Below are 15720 nucleotides of genomic sequence, written 5' to 3'. Positions count from 1 at the left end.
ATCTCATCACAGCTAATACACTTTTATATAACTTACTTCACAGGCCTTATCTTATTTAATCCAATGAAGTAGATTCTACTATAATTTTTATTTCTCTTCTACAGACAAAGAAACTTGGATCGAGAGTTGAAATTACTTGCATGAAGTTCACATGGCAGTAAATAATCATTATAATGTCTTCACAAAGGGTCCTTGGTTGGTTGGTTAGACAATTGGTTTCCTTCAGCAAGTGCTTTAAGCGTTAGGAATGTGTAATTTGAACGATACTTCAACTCTCCTGGTCTTGACAAGGACAAATGGCTGGAGGGGCCTCATTTTTCTTCGTATATAAAATGAAAGACATGGAAGGTAATATTGAAGTTTCATCCTTCTTTTCAAATGCTTCAATTTTAGAAAATTTTATGAATATTAAATTGCAGCAACATATTAAGCATCATAAGAGGCTACATGTAGACTTCTGTGGATTGAAAGCACCAATTTTCTCTGAAATTATCCATATACTTATGCAATGAATATCAGAATCTTCTGAAACATCCCAATAATCAAAATGAAGGTAATACTGTTGCCTATGAATCCCAAGCCCTAATTTAAATGGACTGTACAGAAGAAAACTATTTAATATTGCATTCATTAGGGATCAAAATGCTGAGTTAAGGGATACTGTCAAACTCACCAGTTTGGGGTTGGATAGGTTTCTCTGTCATGACTGTTTATGTTTGTTTAAGTGTTTCCAGAAAAACATAAGAAAATGCTAGGGGATTAGAAAATAATCAGGAAAACCAATAGTTCAAAGCATATCTCACCATAACTCTTATAACTAATCAATGCATGAGGTGCTCCTTATGCTTTGTCTCTGGCTTCTTCGTGAGAATCTTAATTTTCTGTCTGGTTTCCACTCAATTTTTCCATGCCTACTTGCATACTTGAGTACATATCCAGTCTTTAATTAACAAAGGAAAATTTAAACATGAAGAATAAATGAGAAAAGCCAGACGTGGAGTGAAACGTGCTTGTCCCTTGGAGAAACCAAATGTAATTCCCGAGAACTGATGTTTCCATTGCAGCCCCGACTTCATCCCTTTTCAACAAGAGGCAGAAAATCAATGATCAGATGTAACTTTCCACTTAAGGGAGTGCAACTTGTGTTTTTATTACAAGTATGCCAAAAGTCTTAATTCTTAAATGATGACAAATTATCTGCATCAATAGAAGTATGATTCAGTTTCATTTATAAATGTATATAACAGATAGTCCCTAAAGTTCTAGAGCTGCTTTGCAAGTGGAGTGTTAAATATCAAAGCGGATACAAAGGTTTATCCCTGTGGAATCTCCTCTGGCAGTAGAACCTCTCCCTTTCTTTGTAATCTCTTCCTTGTTTAAATAGAACGCTTAACAGTTTGATGTTTTGCTAATTGTTCCTGAATTAGCACCAGCATTAGTTCCTACTTCTTGCATCTTTGGGACCAAAGAAAACAAACAGCCTCTGACCTGCTGGCTTCACTGCAATCTGCCTAGACAAGGTCTTCCTCCAGAAGCCATGCGGTTTCTTTCTAAAAGGCTCTCAGGAAGACTTAGCATTTAGATTTCCTATGAATTTTATTCTTGTTAGGTTTTCTCCAAAAATGTCACAAGAAACTAGAAACCAGAAGGTGTAAAAGGGGAGCCCAGAGAATTCTGAGACTACTCTGCCGTGGAATGATTTCCTAAGTCAGATTGACTCCTAAGGATGGCAGAATACTTTCTAATTTTTACTAAAACCACCTGAACAGCTGTGTCAGAGATGGTCCCTCACAGGCATTTTGGAGACTTGATATTCTTGTCATCTTCTATCCAAAGAAAGTATAAGGGGAAATAGGATGAATTGGTTCTGCAAAGAGACATTTAAAATTTTATATGATAGAATTGGCAGAAGAAAAATGCGTTTCAGGGGAAGCTTTGATTATATAATGCAAAGCGCTTTGCCAGATATTTCCCTGAAATGCATCTTTTTATCACATTTGTTACATAGCACTTTCCGCACAATAAGTATTCATTTCAACCAATGTAGGGATGACTCCAGGGTTCATGTATGATATAATCATTCCAGGGTCCCTTCTGAAGTACTAATTTGATTTATAAAAACATTTTATTTTAAGCATCTTTCAGAGAAGAAAGTTTTGATTTTTGGCTTTTGCTTCTAGCAAATAACATGTTAAAAATGTATTAGGAATGCAACAACCAGATATTTTCACTTCCTAGTTGTTTTCCTCCTGTGAATTTCTTTTAATTCAGGCCATGAGTAATAGCATCATAAAAAAGTATATTAAGATACTGGCCAAAGCAAAAGAACTATCTTTTATGAGTAGAGCATAAAGAATTAAACAATATGTCTTCTTGGTTAACAAATGGCATGTTTTAATTCTTATCTCTCAACTTAAAAAGTATACAGTTGAATGTCTTGGTTATTTAAATTAAGAAAAATGATTGCCCATAAAAAAGGAAAAATGTTTCTAGTAGACAAAATGTTGGCTCGCATTTTTCATCAAATTATCCCTATCGAGTCAGGGAACAAGAGAAATTTGAATTACTAAAGTGAGTTTTTTTTTTTGAAAAAAAAAAAAAAAAAGCAATAGGAAATAGAAGGAAAAGAAATTCTGCCTCTCAGTATCTGATAACTTAAATTTTCAGATACGGGAATACTCTTCAATAATGCCATTGAAAGTTACCACCAACCATTTGTAGGGTACAAAATCACGCACTACCAAAGTACAGTGCTTTTCCTAAGACTAGTATCCAGTTCAATATGTAATTTGATTCAGTATGTAATAATACAACACAAGAAAATAAATGATAAACACACACACACACACTTCTATTTTTACAACACATCAAATGGTTCCAGAAGCAAAAGAGCTGTGCCATTCCTTAAGACAAGATTCCTCTGACTGTCAATAAATTTTACATCGTTCAGTATCTCGTAAATCTTCGTGGGACTCATCCTTTCAATTCTAAGGCAAGTAAAAAATATATAACTATATTTTGTAGCACATTGTTGCAGATCATACTAAACATTGGCAAAAAGAATCTGTGGGATAGGAACTTCTATTAATATCCAAATAATCACTACTAATGAGGTGGTTATCCAGTGCTATTATAATGGAACTACTGTAATTTGAACTTTATGCTTACTATTTCTCAAAATCATGAAAAGGTTTTGTTATATATTATTCTAAGGGCAGAAAATGTCTTTTTTTTCCCTCTAAAAAAGTCAGGCAAATGGAATTCTGTCAAGATTCAACAACAAAAAAAGGATTAAATTAGAAGTTATTTTCAAGATTGGTCTCTGTAACAATAATAGCTAATAGTAGGAATTCAGATACTACGAGTTTTGGTTTATATAATTATTTTAATAAACTTACAACTTTTTTTTTTTCTAAATTCATCCATTTTAAGACTTGTGTTTAAGGACATTAGTGGAAAGAAAATATTCCCTAGAACATCATGCTTGTTGGTGGCTTTTAGAATTACTATTCTCTTTTAAAGGGCAACACCGGAGGGATGAGGGGGTGGGATCGAAGCTGCAAATATGGTGTGGCAGACAAGATGTGCCCCTCCCAAGCCCAAGAAATGCCTCACTAAGATAATAACAACTTTAGACTGGCCAATGCTCTAAAATGATGGCAAGCACAGTCCACTTCCCAGGTAATGTGACATTCCAGCAAGGGCCTTCTTCAGAGGACGACCCAGGGTGGGGAAGAGCACCGTTGTCCAAGCTGACAACAGCAGCATCCCCCCACCCCCACTGCCCCCATCATCCTTCAGCAACCCTTTTCCCTTTGCTCTAAGACTTTGGTCTACTTCCCCTTTAAAGGGCAATCGGGGGAAATATTGCAATGGTTGCAGCTGGTAGCATGAGAAAATAACTTTTTAGCCTTTTTGATTTGAGTTGTTTAGGTCAGTTCTAAATTCACATAAAGGAAGCCAACATTTTGATGATATCATATATAGTTTATTCTCATGTAGTTATCCTAGGAAAACGGTCTCCTTCATTTTATTTCCTCAGATTTCAAAATCAAACCAATGCTAGAAGAGCACATCTATGAAAATCAGTAAAATTATCAAAGTAGGTAATATTTCCCACTTAAAATATTTCCTTAGACTAGACTTTGGTTTCAGAATGATTGAGATATATTTAATCCTCTTGAGTTTAACTCTGTCTTTTTAAAGTCTAAGCACTTAATACTTTTTCAAGATTATAAGTCCTATGGAAAAAAAAACCAGAAGATTTTAAAGACTCAGATAAATTTTAAATGTATTCATATATGTTCAGTTTCTTACATGGTGAACTGAATTACATGAGAAAAATATAATCAATAATGGCACATGTATGGCATAGCACAGAATGATTATGGTAGAATAAATAATTTGCTGTCTAAACTCTAAAAGCATATGTAACCTTAGAGTTAAACTTTGCAATTGGGAGATCACAGATCATTGTACAGTTAGCAAGTTTTAATATTCTTATTTTTCAGCTTTGGCCAAACACCATAAACAGCTTTTGTCTTTGGGTCCCATTGCATGACCAGTGGGCACATGAAGGCACACTAATGAACCCTTTCCTCAGGGAATATGCTCCCATTCGTGGCCCCTTTTGCTGGACACTCTCCCATCCATTGTTCCTGGGTGTCTCAGATGGCCCTGTTGCTGTTATTTAACTCCATCACTTAGAGCACAGCTGTTTTTCCTGCGTTGGACTCTGACTGGAGCGCTTCCAGTCTATTGGCTGAGTGACGCCAATCAGATTACCTCACAAGAATTTAAATAAGAGACAGAAACTGTGATTGTCTGCAGGTTGGGCAACCAATATCCCAAACCAAGCAGCACTTCCAACAACTCCCCTTGCTACAACCCTGGGTTCCAGCACACTTGCTGTAGCTTCTGCTGGTTAATTGGTTTATCTAATATGCTTTCAGTTAGTCTTTATTATCTCTAAAATGGGCACGGAATATGTCACAGTCATACACAGATCACACGCCATAGCAGTCCTGAGGCTGCGCCAGGAGAAACGTGGATAACCGAAAATGATATGTACAGTGAGTCCTCCTAAAGGTAGAAATTTATAAAGAGAATAAAATTAAAGTTTTAAAAAGGGTAGTGACTTTCTCGACACTCCAAAGCTAGTAACAACAGGGCTGGGATTTACTCTATTTCCTGACTCCGGGTCCAATTCTTTAATCTCTCCATTTTCTTACAGGAGTCTAGCAAGCTGTGGGCCTCCATATAGTTTTTGCCCTTTTAGTAGTGAACACTGTTCACCACATGGCTGTCACATCATTCTATAAAGCAAGATGAAAACTTTTTAACTGTTTAAATGAGCCCAACACCCTTATTTTATATATGAGAAAAATAAGGCTCGGGGATGTTCACTGATTTGCTGTGTGTACATAGCTAGATGATGGTCAGGGTTGGAGACCAGATGTCAGACTCTCAGTCCACTCCACACATTCACCTAATAAATGCAGTGCTAGTTATATTGACATGGACTTTAAAGACAATGTGGATCTAGATGTCCTATATGTGACAGACAGCTTATTCTGATGCATTATGTATACTTATAATAAATAAAACACATCAAAGAGATGCGTTCCCCTCTTGATTATGTCACTGTTTTCAAGAAAAGGAAATTGATATTTGGAACTAAAATGCAGAAGGGGTAAGAAGCTCCTGTATTCCACGATTAGCCAGACTTAAGATGACTGTAACAGGGAATGTTTTCCCTGCTGCCATCTCTGACTCTACATCAGGAGTGAAGTAATGCATGCCCTTACTTTTAGGATGCTCTGCAGGATCCTAAATAATAATTATGTACCCAATCATGTCAACCTTGCTCGGATAAAATGCCATATGCAAATAGGAGTTTTAAATTGCTAGCTATTAAATCCATTTTTTTTTTTTCCTTTTGCTAAGCCAGAAAGTTACAGACGTGTTATAAAATCAGGTTACTGAATTACGATTATCTAATGCTCTAATTAAAGAAATGTATTTTCAGAAATATTTAAAACATGGTAGAACATTGCCAGCATCTAGTCTTCTGTCTCGAAATTAATTAAATTTTCCAAACTAAACAACCATCCCATAATCACCCATTACATATGCACAAAAGGTAATGTGTTTTAGTCATTGTAACCATTTCTATGCTTTGTCTATGTATTTGGTGTTGGTGAAATTTACTAAAAGGTTTGTTCTCAAATCTTAGGACTATATAATTGTTAAAAGCTAGTGAGTTCTAAATTTTATTTTAGAAGATTTACTTCATTTAATTTGCTCTCTAACATTTTAGATAATTTAAAAAAATCTCCAGCAGTATTCATCAGACTTGTCTATGTGGATGAAAAATTTGCCACTACAAAGGAGAGAGGTCAAGACAGTTTAAAATACTACTGTTTCGAGTGACAAAACTCAGAATACATTCAGTACTTAAATGAATAGGAAATTAAAAAAAATTTTTTTTATCAACTTAGTTTTGTTTAATTCATTAATTTGGTTTGTTGTTTTCTATAACAATACTTTTTCTGGTGGAACTAATTTTTCTTCTATTGTATGCTTAGAAACGTGACCTCTCAAGTATCTTACTAGATATCCATTAAACTAGGACATCTTTTCTTTCAGTACCAGCACCCCTTACTGAACTTGATATAGATAGAATCACATAGAACATATTTTTGTATAGCTCGCATCAATATGATGTTTGTGGAATCATCCGTGTTGTTTCGAGTGGCAGTGTTTTATTCTTTCTCACTGCTGCATCATCTGTATTGCATATTCTACTGCTTATGGGCATTTGGGTTGTTTCCACTTTGGGTCTATTAAACTTACACCGATAAGGGAATTCTTGAATATTTATTTACTTTAAAGAGATCTTTGCCTATTCCAAATTCATGAAGATATCTCCCTATGCTTTCCTCTAAAAGGGCGGTGTTTTACTATACACATTTTTTATAATATTTGTGTGTGGTGTAATTCACTTTGCTTCATATGGATATCCAATTAGCCCAGTACCATTTGCTGAAAAGACACTCCTCCTTAATCCATTGCTCTGAAAGGCCAATATTATTAAAAAGCAAGTGACTGTGTATGTGTGGGTCTGTTTGGGGGGCTTGTACCTTTGATTTATTGCCTAACCTTGGACCAATGCCACCTGTAATTTTATGAGTTTCATACCAAGCGAAAATCCTCCACCTTACTCTCTTTCTTATTCTTTCATTACCACAAGGTTGCCATGTGTTGCAATGTAAACACTCTGGGCTTTGAAATGAATCACACCTCAATTTGATTATTCCAGCTCCTAAATTTACTATCTGTTTTGCTTGAAAATGTTATTAAAACTCTCTGTTTCCCCATCTGTAAATGAACATATGGTGAACAAGGATCCCCACACCTTGGTATTCATGCCCTTGTATAATATACCATCCTCTTGAGTGTGGGCTGGACCTAGTGATTCACTGTTCTAATGAATAGAATATGGCAAAAATAATGGAATACTTTCAAGGTTAGGTGACAAAGAGACTATGGCCGCTGATGTGATGCTCTCTCTTACTCACATACTCGCTCAATCTGATGGAAGCAGCTGCTAGGTTGTGAGCTGCCCTATGGAGAGGCTCATACAGCACCAGCCAACAGTCAGTAAGGAACTGCGACCTCAGTCCAAAAGTCTATGAAGAACTGAATCCTGCCAATAACCATGTAAACAAACTTGAAATTGTATACTCCTCCAGTCAGGCCTTCAGAAGAGATCACAGCCACGGCTTTCATTTTTATTACAGTCTTGTGGTAAAAGCACACGGCTAAGCCATCCATAGATGCATGGACCACAGAAACTGGGAGATAATGTTTGTTGTCTTAAGCCACAAAATTTGGGAATTATTTGTTACTCAGCAATAAATAACCAATACACAGTGTAAGCCACCACAGAGTTTATGATCCTCAGGAGGTATTCAGTATTGCTGGCTAGTTAATGAACAAGTTTTATTGATTTTGCACAGCACTTAGAATTCAGTTGAAAACAATGATTCAGGTAATTGAGCAAGTAATAGAATCTCTGATCTCCAGAAGCATTGAAGCGATCCTCCTAACATCTACACTTTTAAATACTGGAGGAATTGAGACAGACCTGTGATAGAAGGAATCATTAATTTTAAAAGAGTGACCTCCTCTCTCAGCTGTTGGTGATCACCCCAATCTCATCACTGGACCCACTTTGGTTGTGGTATTTAACCCAAGAAATTTTTCCTCAAGATTAAGTAAACTGTAAATGGATTGTTCTTTGAATCTCACTGCAAATTCTCCATATTACAAAGCAATTGCAGAACCCAAATCTGTCATGACTCTGGTAGAAAACCTGATTAATAGTCATTATAAAAATAGAAACTCAGTTCCTTCATGCTATGGTTCTCTTTATAAATCCTAGCGCCATAGTTATTTTTTCCGTTAAACCACTGACCGTTAGATTTAAATTTAACTCCATTGATTTATGACATTCTAATTGGAGTTTCTTTCTGTGACATCACTCCAAAAGCAGTTTGATCCCATCATACCTTTATTTAGGTTTTTTTTCTCCCCTAAACAATATAGTTTTTTTTTTTAATTTATAAGTACCCACTTTTCTAGACTGTTTGAAGATATTTTACATTTTTAATTAAATTTCTAGGATAATATCGATAAGTAAGTGTTTAAAACATGTGATATATTAAGATCCCTTTGAATATTTAAGGACATACAGTCCCTAAAGGATATAATATAAGGGTAATGAATAAAACTGGGAAAGGAAAATAAATAAGAAAATGAGCTACACTGGTTATTATTACAAACCTTTATTGCGATGATTATTGCAATGATTATTACAAATATTTATTGCAATGACTAAGATGCTTATATCCTGAATCATAAAACAGAGCCATTAAATTTAATGGAATAATCCTACCTAAAGCTCTGTGTATCTTCTGACATTTTTCATGACCCGGTGGGAGAAAAATATCACCTAAATGAAAACTATCAATAAGCTCATTAAATCATGTCAGGATCTCCTTTCCTTTGTCATGCTTTTGTCTAATGGGCTTTTCCTTTGAACAAGGAAAGCAACAGATATCTAACACCTGGTATATCCAAGGTAACAAATGTCATTAAAACTATCTTTTGCGCCTCCTTTTTTTTTTTTTTTTTTTTACAGTTTTGAATTAGATGGCTCCAATGCTGGCATAATTTTTTTTTTTTTTGTAATGTATCCATCATGACTCAGACTCTTTCTGAATCAGGGCCTGTGGGCCAGCCATCAACAACATTTTCCTTTTCTAGAACATGAGAGGTCTGAATTTTGCCACAGAGGCCTGTCTGCCAGGCAGACAGAACCTGCCAGTGCACACAGGAAGCAGGCCTATAATTTGAATGTTTGGCTTTTCATAACTCTGGCTATAAAATAAGAATCATCAAGACAAAAAAAAAATTTTTTGTTGGATGTTGGATTTACTACTCAGCTGCTCAAGAAATTCTCAGGATTTTTTAATCTTTGACCATACTAGCAAGCAATATCAGTTCACATTAAGTCAGTTTTAAAAGCATAGTATAACTGTCCAGGTCTACCAATGTGTCCTTTACCTGTGACACTTCTGAAAAACTTTAGCTATGTCTAAGATCCTTCAAACACACACACACACACACACACACACACAGTTAATTAAATATATCTTGCAAATATTTTTGAACACTTCCTAAAGCAAGGAACTGCTTCAATGTTCTCAGTTTATTTCTGGTCCTTGCAAAAATTGGAATTAGTATAATGTATTCCCAGGGGCTAGTGGTGTGTTAAATACCCGGTGGACTTTACGTGGGTGTTTTTGATCATATCATCACATTAAATTTCGTATTATTTTTCTACTCTGGAGGTAAAGACAGTTTATTCTTTATATTTATAAAATAACTTAAGTTTTGAATGAAGAAACTCTATGTAAGCATGCCTTGTGTCCTTATGTTGTAAATACTAGCCTTAGATATGTTTTAACATCTTTACTGTAATTCACCTTGATCGATGAGAAAAGGTTTTTAAAATCCCGCTTAAATGAGAATAACTACCTTCCGTAGGAAGTGAATTTTGATTTGGACTTTAAAGAATATGCTGGATTCTCCCAGCCAGGAAAGAAGGATAACAGCATTGCTGGGTGGGAAAGTGATCCAAGCAAAGGCCTTGGAAAAGAAGAGCTGCCTGAACAGTTAGGGAACCCTGATTTTACAGATAAAACTACAGCTGCAGACAGATGGTCAGCAATGAATTTTAAGAGTTTGCATGCCATGCAATGAATTTGGGGCTTAATTCTTTGGAAGTTGGAGGGCAACAGATGCTTTTAAGCAAGGCAGTGGCCTGTTTCAGACAAATGATTGTTTGCTTACAGAAAGGGAAGGGAGAGAAAAAAATGACAACAGAAAAGACCATTTAAATGGCTATTCAAACAACAATGGTCAAGGTATTTTGGCCTTAAAAATACCTCAGTCTTTTTCATCTAATTTTCTTTTTTTTTTTTTTTAAAGATTTTATTTATTTATTTGACAGAGAGAGAGAGACAACGAGAGCAGGAACACTAGCAGGGGGAATGGGAGAGGGAGAAGCAGGCTTCTTGCCGAGCAGGGAGCCCGATGCGGGACTCGATCCCAGGACACCGGGATCATGACCTGAGCCGAAGGCAGACGCCCAACGACTGAGCCACCCAGGCGCCCCTTTCATCTAATTTTCTTGAAGCCTTTCTTCCTGACCAGCATTTAAAAAAATTTATCATTCTGATTTTCCATTTGGCTCATTATCTTTAAACTTAAAATTGCTAGGAATGCCAATAGACTTTCCAATTCAAGACACAGGCCTATGTGATTTCTAAGTGTATATAATCTGCAAATACTAATATGAATCATCCTGCTTTAATTTTGAATCTATTAGAAAATGATTAAACTCTTCTCTTCTTGAATAATAAAGTCACTTTCTACTTTTGCCCAATTCCTGATACTACAAACTCTCAATCACATTTACAAGAAATATATTTTTTTGAATTATATCAAAGTAAAGTTTATTTCCTTTTTTTTTTAAGATTTATTTATTTATTTATTTGAGGGAGAGAGTGGACACAGAGGGAGAGGGAGAAGCAGACTCCCCACTGAGCAGGGAGCTGGACATGGGACTTGATCCCAGGACCCTGGGATCATGACCTGAACTGAGGCAGTTGCTTAACCAATTCAGCCACCCGGGTGCCCTGTAAAGTTTATTTCTTGGGCACAGTATGATTCACTTGATTTTGTGAAAGAAATTCTAGGGAAAGATTAGAATATAACCAAGAGCTATTATGAAGCCAAGTCCAGTCGGCTGGCACGTTTGATCCTATGTCCAGCCCCTCACCACTGTGTTTCCTACAACTGTACAGATGTCCCCCTTTCATCATCAGAGTTCAAGGGGACAATAACGATTACAGCAATGTGGAGCAACAGCCCAGCAACCTGAGATGCTCCAGTGGGTAGCTGGTTTTATTAATGGTCAGACTTAGGCCGGGCCAAGTCTAGGGCTGGCAACTAGCTGTACAGATTAACTGTAGTCAGGAAAGATAAATTGCAAGGCAGGTACTAGACCAGCTTCTGAGGCCTAGAGTCGAAGCCACTAAGCCAGGGAGGACTATAGTCCAACACCCGACAGAACTTCATGGACAGGCAGAATCTGGGAAAGGTAGATATGCCTCACAATAAGAGGATATTTAAAAAGATAAAAAAGGAAGTGAGGGAAGAACATCATACTTTGGTTATCTATCCCCTTTGGGAAGAGGGAATGACAGGTGCAAAGGCAGGAAACAGCAAGGAGGCCAGTATGGCTGGAGCACAGTAAACAGAGTGTAGAGTGGGAGCAGCTGGACTCAGACAGGTAGCCAGAGGAAGATCATGTAGGGTTTTGAGGGTCAGAGAAGAGGCTTTGGATTTTACTGAGTGCAGAAAGAAATGACATAATCTGACAGGTTCTTTAAAATTCATACCAACTGTTGGATGGAAAATAGATTGTAGGTGTCTAGAGCAGAAGTAGGGAGACCAGTTAGAGACTCTTGCAGTAACTGAGGGAAGGGTTAATGGTTTCTTGAATGAGAATGGTAGCAATGGAGATATTGAGATGACAGATTTAGGGATATATTTTGAGGTATAACCAACAAAATTTGCTGATGGGTGGGATGTGAGATAAAGAAAAGAAGCACGAAAGCCTTAAGCAACTTCAAAGATAGAGTTTTCATTAATTGTACAATGACTTATAGAGACTACTGAAAGAGTGTATTCAAGTGTTTAGGGTGAGGGACCAGGTGTGTGGTTACGGACAAGAAGAGTCTGAGATGTCTATTCTATCCATGTGGACATGTCAAGTAGGTAATTGTATATATGAAAGTGAAGTCGAGGAAAAAGTCTAGGCTGGAGTCATGAACTTTGGCATCTACCCTGTAGAGATATCATTTAACATCATAAAATTAGATTGAGATTACTTGAGAAGTGAGTATAATTAAGGAACAATGGTGTTCCAAAAACTGAGTTTGGGAGGTTCCTAGATTTAGAGACTGAGAAAATGAAGAGGAACCCACTGGAGACAGGGAAAGAATGATGAGTGAGATAAGAGAGAGAGTGTTGTCGTAAAATCCAAGAGAAGACAGTGCTTCAAAATAAGAGTACTAATAAATTGTGCCAAATTCTGATGAGAGGTCAAGTAATTTGAGGACTAAAAATAGACTTTTAGATTGAGCAATAAAAGGTCACAAGTGGCCTTGACAAGAGTAATTTTAGTTGACTAGGGAAGAAGGACTTGTGAAGTGGGTTCAAGAGAGAATAAGAGCTAGCAAGTAGAGTATAGACAATTCTTCCTTGAGTTTTTCTACAAAGAGGTATAATATGGAGAGAAGATGTTATAAAAACAGTTTTTGTTTTTGTTTTTTAGGTGAAAGATACTATAGTATATGTGTATGCTGATTTAGATGGTCCTGTAGAGACTGAAAATTATGATGACACGGAAAGGCAATATCACCAGAAAAAATGGATGTAGGTGTGTTCTGGGAGTAGCCAGCAACCTTGTTGGGGAATGGAGTGGGACTTGTGTAATCAATGACTCACATTTAGCTCTTCTCTCTCTCTGAATTCACCCTCATCCTAACCAGCCATACTTTATTCTTAGAGTGTCAAACTCAAAATTTCTGACAGCATATTAGTATTTCCTCTTCAATTTTTTATCTATTATACACACCTCTCTCCTTCTTAGAGCTGTTTGTTATGCCTATTAACATTATTAAAAAATAACTTTTAACTCATGTTAAGTACCAACATAAAACTTTCCTCCTCTGCCTCACCCCCAAGATGTCTCTCACCCCAGAATCTTTTCCTTTACTATGCCACCATCATGGTAAAATGTAAAGAAAAGGAAAAATATGTTCTGAGCACGTTGGGTGAGAAAATAAGGACTAATGTTTTTGTTTCATTGCAAAAAGAATGAATATTTTAGAAGGACATTGATTGCTCTGATATTTCTGTATTATCCCTCTGTTTTCTAGCTGACCCTTCTGAACATAATCTCTTGCCTTTCTGGTTTACCATATCATCCAGTACCATTCCTACATGGTCAGTCCCAAATCCTGACTTCTCCTAATTTACCCTATACCCTCAGCATCCAAGTCTTAGCAGGATAGTTGATTTTAGGAGAAGACTTAAGGCTCTTGCCAAGAGAGTCGGCAGATAAAAGTTAAAGGCAAAGGTAGCATTTCTGAGATCATAGTTGATAAGTTTAATCAGCTGAGAATAGCTAATTACTCTTGCTGTTCCTGTATCCTGTTCGAAGTTTTAAATACTCGACAGATAAATGCTACTGAGATGTATCCAGCAGTTACATCAGAGAATCTGCCTGATGTTAATTACTTTAGCCAGAAATTGTTGAGTGTTAAAATAGCTAAACCTGGGTAAGCACCTAAAGGATTGGTCAGAGTCCAGCAGTTTTGGCAGATTAACAAATGAAACTGAAGGGCCACTCTTTCAGAAGTTGTAACCCACAGAGTTAAATTCCAATTTTGCCAGCCTGGCCTCTTCCAGAGACCTTTAATTACATAATGAACCAACTACCACTCCATTTGCCCATAAAACTCAAGATAAGCCTATGAAGTATCAAATGAAGTGAAGATTTGCAAATTATCTGCCTATTTGGATGTGAACCTCCAAACTACATAATCCAAGACCTCGAGTTCTATTGGCTGTACTTCTTTTATGGGATCATGTGATTTAGCTGGCCACTTGGATCAAGTTGAAGAAATAAATACTTTATCTACTAAGGATGTATTCATGGACACCAACACTTGGAACCATTTCTTGTTCCAAAAAATACCTGTTGCTGCTGTTGTTACTTCTATTTGTCTCCCACGTACAGTCAAGTTACTGTCACATGCACAGTATCAACAGCTGAATGTTTTGATCACTGAGTAGCTGGAATCCTTTCATTTGTCCAGACTGAACTTAATACTCCTACAAATGCTCCAGAAGATAAGAATAAAGAAGTAGGATTCATTGTTGCTTCTGAGATCTGAGGAAGGGCTCAAATCTTCCTCTCTCCTGAATGACAGAGAACCCCTACTCTGGCCTTACACATCTAAGCGTTTATCAGTGAAGGAGATTTTTATGATTCTCTTGCAGTTTACAGCATAGAAATCACAGCAGGGACCCTGTGGCATTTAGACTTGCCCAAGCCCAACATGGGCCCTGGATATTCAACTGCATTCAGCTTAGGGAGGGAGAGTACTACAAAGTTCATAGTGCACGAGGCTACTTGGCCTCTCATATTCTAAGAGTGCTATAATTTAAATAATTTAAATGCAAAATAGAGTATCATATTTTATTACCTATGTCAGGATTTCTGTGAAACTTCATGACATTCTAGGGTATTTCTATATTTCTTTCTGTCTGGGTTGAATTACAGTTCTTTGCATATTCTGAGCTGAGCTTATTCTTAGAGTATCATTTGCATATTTTGTCCTAAGTAAGTTTTGATCAAATCTGAATTATATAAGCCATTTTTCTTTTTGTATCATTTACGCTCCAGAAAGATATTTTTGTTTTTTTTTAAAAGAGTCACATTAATAAATAATAAATATCACAACAAAATTAACAACCTTTATTTTCTCCATTTTTATTACTATAGTATTAAATCTGCATTGGCAATAATTCAACTCCTATATCTCAGGATGAGAACATAAGCAGAATCAGGAGAGCAATTTGATAGAATTGAAAGGTTTTAGAATCAGATAAGCTAGGACCGAGTTCTGGTTTTCCACCTCCCGACTGTATAACCTTCCCAGCTTTCTTACCTGTGAAATGATAATAGTGTTATCTGTTGTTATGATCTGAATGTTTGTGTCTCCCCAAAAATTATACATTGAAATCATAAACCTCAGAGTGGTAATATTAGGATGCAGGCCCTTTGGGGAGTAATTAGGTCATGAGGATAGAGCTGTCATGAACGGGATTAGTGCTTTGTAAGAAGCACACAAGAGAGAGCTTGCTTCTTTTCTCTCTGCTCTTCATGTGAGGATACATTGAAAAGAGGACCATCTGTGAACTAGGGAAAGAGCCTTCACCAGGAACCCAACTGTGCTAGCTCCCTGATCTCAGACTTTCAGTCTCCAGAACTGAGAAATAAATGTCTGTTGTTTA

The sequence above is a fragment of the Halichoerus grypus genome, chromosome 3, assembly GCF_964656455.1.
Source record: "Halichoerus grypus chromosome 3, mHalGry1.hap1.1, whole genome shotgun sequence".
Classification (NCBI taxonomy): Eukaryota; Metazoa; Chordata; class Mammalia; order Carnivora; family Phocidae; genus Halichoerus; species Halichoerus grypus.
The sequence above is the reverse complement of the archived record's forward strand: the minus strand, read 5'-3'. Positions refer to the sequence as shown.